This window comes from Centroberyx gerrardi, chromosome 7 (genome assembly GCF_048128805.1).
Source record: "Centroberyx gerrardi isolate f3 chromosome 7, fCenGer3.hap1.cur.20231027, whole genome shotgun sequence".
NCBI lineage: Eukaryota > Metazoa > Chordata > Actinopteri > Beryciformes > Berycidae > Centroberyx > Centroberyx gerrardi.
Genome location: NC_136003.1, coordinates 32546592 through 32552906, shown reverse-complemented (window position 1 = coordinate 32552906; position 6315 = coordinate 32546592). Strand labels below are relative to the sequence as shown.

The 6315-nt window shown below is 42.2% G+C and overlaps 1 protein-coding gene across 1 annotated transcript in view; it reads left to right on the top strand.

Annotated features, from left to right (window-relative positions):
* Window positions 1-6315, top strand: part of LOC139911338 (uncharacterized) — a 279947-nt gene that overhangs the window by 141057 nt on the left and 132575 nt on the right. The window lies entirely within an intron of this gene.

Here is a 6315-nt window from a genome sequence, read left to right as displayed (position 1 = left end):
ACGTAAAAAGGTTTTTCTCCCCATGAACGTCCCTTCAACGTCAAACTCTCCTCTGACAATAAGAGCTCTTCTGCCTCACAGAGCCACGCCACACCTGAATGGTGATGTGGCTGTCAGACCGGTGCATATCAAAAGATGGATGGGTATCTGGGCGGGGCTGAAAGTAGAGCAACACACACACACACACACACACACACACACACACACTACCTGACAGGACAGGCCTACCAGCTATGTCATCATGGGTATAACAAGATTTGTAAGAGATGTGTTGTCAGTAGATGCACATTATAAACAAGAGAGACCTCACTTGTGTCCAATATTCAATTTTACCCTACAACCCAACAGTAGTAACTACTTCTTCTGTGTTTTCAAAGGGTCAAAGGTCATAACTGGGGGTTCACTTTCATATCAAGCTAAATCATACCCATTAATGCTATAAATAATGTACATTCCACTTCTGTATCAGCAGCACTTCTGTTGGGACAGGAAATCAAAACCATGTGCGTCACTTCAAAACACCATGCAACCCATCAACACGTGAACACAGCATTTTTTCTGAGTGATGTGACACATGGAGTCATCAGTTTGGCCTCCTTTCCACCTGGCATGAAGCTGCGGCCTGGGTGTTCAGATTGTGATCAAATATCACAAAAGCGCAAAAAAGGTCCAGGTGTAAATGCACTAAAGACGCACTGCAGATCCAACTGGAAAGCGTGAGCAAAACCCAACCGGCAGCAGGCAGTAACAATCCTACCAAACATGGACTGTCAGGACGCTCATGGACGGAGAACAAGGGAGACGAGATGTTTACTGTCAATTTTAAAGGGGTGAAAATATTAGGAGAGGAAGAGACGTACACGACACCCTGGTGAGGGAAGGAGAAATCCGACCCCAATGTGGATGGATGTTACTGCCAGTAAACCGGTCTGTTCTTGGAAGGCGTTTCCAGGCTGTGGGGCCGAGTACAACCAGAGGAGGAGAGACGCTCCTCCTGAGCCGAGGCCAAGACATTCCCAGCATGCTTTGCACCACACATCATCATCATCTGATAGCATATCTTAAGTTACAAACTGTACAAAACATTCCTAACCAATCACCATGGGTGATAACTGGGTTGCTGTGTTGATGACACATGACTTTATAACCTGAGGGACAAAAACTATGTAACAGCAATTTCCTGACGAATGATTGATGAAATAAATTGACAACTTGTGGGAAACACTGTACCATACCAGATATTTGGTTCAGATCTTTATTACAAGAACAAATCATTCCCGAGGGAGATGTTTGAGATTAGCGCTCCTCTACTGACGCATCTGTGCCTTTGTTTGGTAATTTTTCACAGAGGAAATGAGGGCAGGTAATGCTGCACGCATTCCACCTGCATATCACCTCAGGATCGTTTTTAGCAAGTGACAATTTGCTGAGACGTGGGCCAGCTTTGTAAAGACTACTGCTACCGTGTGTCTGTTTTAATAGACTTTAGTATACCCAAGTGAGGGACAGCAAAGATAACAGAATGTTAATCTCTCAGTATCTTGAAACCCTACATATTTCACTTATTCTTTTTTCTAATAGTGTAACTAGTTTCTACTTTTTCTAGTTTCTAAACAAACAGTAATTCCTTCACACAGTTTACTGATACTCAGCTTTGTGGTGGAGGGTCTGGGTACGCAGCAACCCAGATCCTGCGCAGTTGAGGCACTGACACACACACACACACACACACACACACACACACACACACACACACACACACACACACACACACACACACACACACACACACACACACACACACACACACACACACACACACACACACCCACACCCAGATACACAGACTGATACACAGGGCAGGGAATATAAAGTTGGTATTTATCTAGATGCTTTGGCAACATTGTCTGTAAACTGTCGTGCCAATAATGTACATAGAAATTGAAAATAATTTGACAGGAAAGATGGAGAGGGAGTGACAGAAAAAAAAAGGCATTTCATTTTAGGTATTTAGCTAATGTTCTTATCTGGAGCGACTTCCAATGAGTGCAACAGTAGAAGCAGCTTCAGTTCCTGGATCATCGACATTACAAGCAACCAATAGAAAGGAGGTCAAAGGTGAGGCCACAGCACACAGATAATGGATGGGACAAATATTCCTGTGACACTAGAACAATCATGAAAGAGAGAAGCACAAGGAAAAAAAAAAAAAAAAACACCACAAGCTAAGGAAAGAGGAGGAAGAAAAACTGGTTTTGAAGTTAAAAAACAAAGACCAATATTTGTTCTAATTTTGAGCCATTAAATCATTTCTTAAATGTAGCTGTCACTTTCCCCAAACAAAATGGCAGAATGTGTAATGAGTCTCTGAAACCGGAATTTATCAGAAACATCTGAGAACTTCCACTGCAGTTGTAGATTTTTTAGATTTTTTTTTTTTAGATTCAAAACAGTTTTAAAGTTCTAAAAAAGTTTATGACTAAAAAAAACCGTGATGATATGACTTGCAGTTGCAATATTCTGTCAAATAATTGCGATTTGTTTTTTTGTCAATATCTTTCAGCTCTAATTTGAATTTGGGTCAAATCTCAGAGAGAGGTAGCGAGGGTGAGAGTGGGCGAGAGACAAAGCAAGAGAGTGGGGAGAGAGAGAGAGCGATGATCACCTATAAGACCCTCCTGTACATCCTGCTTCAGCCCACCAAGTCAAGCTCTAACCCAGTCAGACATGAAGCGAGCCATGCTGAATATCCAACGATACTGAAATAACAGATACAGTCTGGATGACGACAAACTTCCTGTGGCAATATCATCAAAACAGGGAATCATCACAGGATTACCCAGCACAGACGGGGTGCCAAGCTGTCACATGGCTCACAGCATCATAAACATATTGTCATGGCATTATATTATAATTTAACTTAATGAGATACTACATATGAATGTGGTAATACCAAACCTTTGAGGCCCTAGGTCAGCTACATGTGAAGAGTTTCAAAATGGTTATTAGTCATCTTAAGACTCTTGTTCATAAAGCTAACATGTTTGACAGTGGGACCGGTTGTTTTTTGAAGGGACTGAGTCTTGCTATGGGACAGAACAGAGTGCCGATATGCAAATAAGAAGTCAATTTATCTACACATTGACTGGTGAATCCTTGAAATTCACTAGCCAGCCACTTTTAGTGTTTTACCAGCCAACTACATTTTTACAATAGAAAAGGGCCATCAAATGATGGGATGAGACATTGGGGACACAAATTCCCTTTAGCGGGGACCGGACAGGACATTTTGATTCAACTATCAAAGTAGCAGAGAGAAACCATGGGAACTGAACCCATGTCCGCCCTTTGAGTTGTGTATGTCCTCAGTACTTTGTTCAATCTTCTGATAGTTGCCCTGGGTCTGGTTACTGATTTAACTGAAAAAAATAAATAAATAAATAAATAAAATAAAAAATCGCTATATGAACTACGTAAATTACCAAATTGCAAAGGGCTGCAATTATTTTAGCAGAGTTTTGGCTGCTGGATCCTAAACATGGTATTGTGGTGCTGAGCCCAATTTCTGGCCAATACATGCACATTGTTAAATAAACACAACACTTTCATTGTACTCAAACATGGCAAATCTTAAGCGACAACATCTGCTTTTGATTAAAAATGTTTCTTGTTGGCTGGAAAATCTAAAATATTGAAAAAAAATCTGCGTTTGCATGCTGTGTTGCCATTGCAATATTCAGCAAAATAATCACGTGCAGCATTATTTCCTAGTTGTGTTGACTATTTATTAGCAGTTGGACCATTTTGAAATTTTTTTTTTTTTTGAGTCAACTGAACAATTTCTCTGATTGGCTGATGTCAGTGAGAACATTATTTCATATTCATATTATTTTGAAAATTTCCCAGTGTATCATCACCTTTATGGCTATTCTCCTTGTCTGGGACAGTGAGAACTGTGAAGTGGCTCTCCTGCTGGAAGCTGAATGGGGTCGAAGGGAAATCAGATGGTAAGAGACTGACAGCTGAGAAGGGTGACCATGGTATTATGGAGGGCCTTGTTCCATATTTACAGCTAACGGCTCCTAGCTCTAGAGCAAGAGCAGTAACTACGCAGCCACGGTACAACATGACCGAGCTGTCAGAGCCACATCAGATGACTAAGTGCAGAATGAGCCTCTGGATCAAGGGAAGTGCTGTCCAGAACCGTTTGTACCGTCACATTGATCTCCATGTGTTGTCACCTAGGACAGAGCTGCCAAATAAACACAGGATGAAAAACAAACACGAGAAGAACATGCCTGAACAGACTGGTTCTCTCTCTTCTATCCTCCATCTTTCCCTCCCTCCCTCCCTCCCTCCCTCCCTCCATTCATCAGGAATGTGCCAGAGCAACATGCTGAGGCTGTTTTGCCACATGAGGCCAGTGGCAGGTCTCTCCAGGTACGCTAGATTTACAACCCAGGGCCGCCCTGTCCGGGTGGCTGCGGTTTTGACCCAATGTATTGAAGAGCTACGAAAGAGAAAAGTCGAGCCCTTCATGCAATGCAAGCCTGTAAAAACCTCTGTCTCCCTCACTGAAGACAAGCCACACCTTCAGCTTTATTAATCCTCATGGGAGCTGCTGATTTACACACTACCAACCAACAAGAGGAAACAAAACAAAGCACAAGACACAAACAAACAGCATGTTGGGAAGACAGAACAGGCCGACCTAACCGACCCAGCAGCTACAACCTTAAGGAGTTGGTACACAAGTACATTTTGGGGGCAATTTTCTCATTGAAACCACTCTATCAGTTTGAAATCCAGGCAAGCTTGATTGGAGAGCAAGCTTTGCTGGCAAGGTTTCAACATCACCCAATCAGAGACAAGGTCAGGTGACCTGTCCTCAGCCCAAAATATTTTCAAAACTGCTACTAAATAGTAAACACAACTAGGAAATACAGTTTTTTTAATATAACATTTAATCTTGCCAGCTAGCTGCTGGATACCAGAGCCACACATAAAAACTATAAAACACATGAAATTGCAGTGGATAACCTTGATAAAATGATTAAATTATTACATTTTCAGTAGAAAAGAGCAGGCCAAGATCACAGTGATGCAGCAGTATGTTATTTCATCCATTTCATTCCTCTAACTGTCAAATTTGTCAGTTACAATTGCCCATTGCATCTTTGCTCATTGCCCAGTCGCTTATACTCATTGCCGGCAAATTTGGCCCCAAATAAAATTAAAAATAACATGGCACTGATTCAGTAATATTCTCACAGTATGTTGAGTTGGATTGCTAAAAAGTAAAACCATCTCACCACAATGGCAGATCTCTGTGCCAGACTGTACATGCAACACCAGGTAATAATTAAACAGTTCAAACTCAAAACATTTTCAGTGTTAATTCAGCAGCAAGTGGGGTGTGGTGTGTGTGTGTGTGTGTGTGTGTGTGTGTGTGTGGGGGGGGGGGGGGGGGGGGGGGGGGGGGGACACACCTTAGTCAGCGTGACAGGCTCCTACTGAAAAGAACAGAATCCAGTCACACAGGTGTGTGTGTGTGTGTGTGTGTGTGTGTGTCATTGAATTCAATTATGAGGAAAATTTGATGGGCTTTAATGTGGCGGAGAGTTGGAATTTCACTCGGACCCACAACACCGAACATTTTCTTTAAAATATTTACTTTATCGACTTGACAATATTTGACCGTCAGCTCTTCCCGTTTGGACAAAACGACACGCAAAAATTGCCGTCAAGCCATTTCTGTCATTTCAGCCTGCTAGTATCGATTTAGTAAACCGGAAAGAATTTCTAGTAAAAAGTAGCCTAATTACATTTTCCACATGATTTCAGCTTGCAAAGAAAAAAAGCAGCAATATCCATGCGCGTAAAGACAAAAGCCTCTGGTCTAACAAATTGCTAAATTCTTTCTCAAACGGTTCTCCTGAGTCAGAAACCCGTGTAACAGACATGTACGTGAATCTCAATTGAGACGAGTATTTTGCCAATTTCAGAGTAGGAACTCACCTGTAAACTGTCTGTAATCTGGAGTTGCGTCCTGCTCGACTGGAGAGCGACTGCTGAACTGATGAAGTCCCTCCTCAGACTTCCTATGTAGTCTTCCCTGTTTGGCCCCGAAGATCTGCGTCACTGCGCGGCAGAGACCGGAGCGTCGCAGGTGCAGGAGGAGGACAGGTGTACCAGCAGCAGGTGGAAAAAAAAACTCCTCAAATCCTTTACTTAAGTAAAAGTAGGAATACGTAAAGGAAACATTCTTCATTAAAAGTCCTCCCCTCTCTCTCTCACTAACTCTGTCGAATAAAG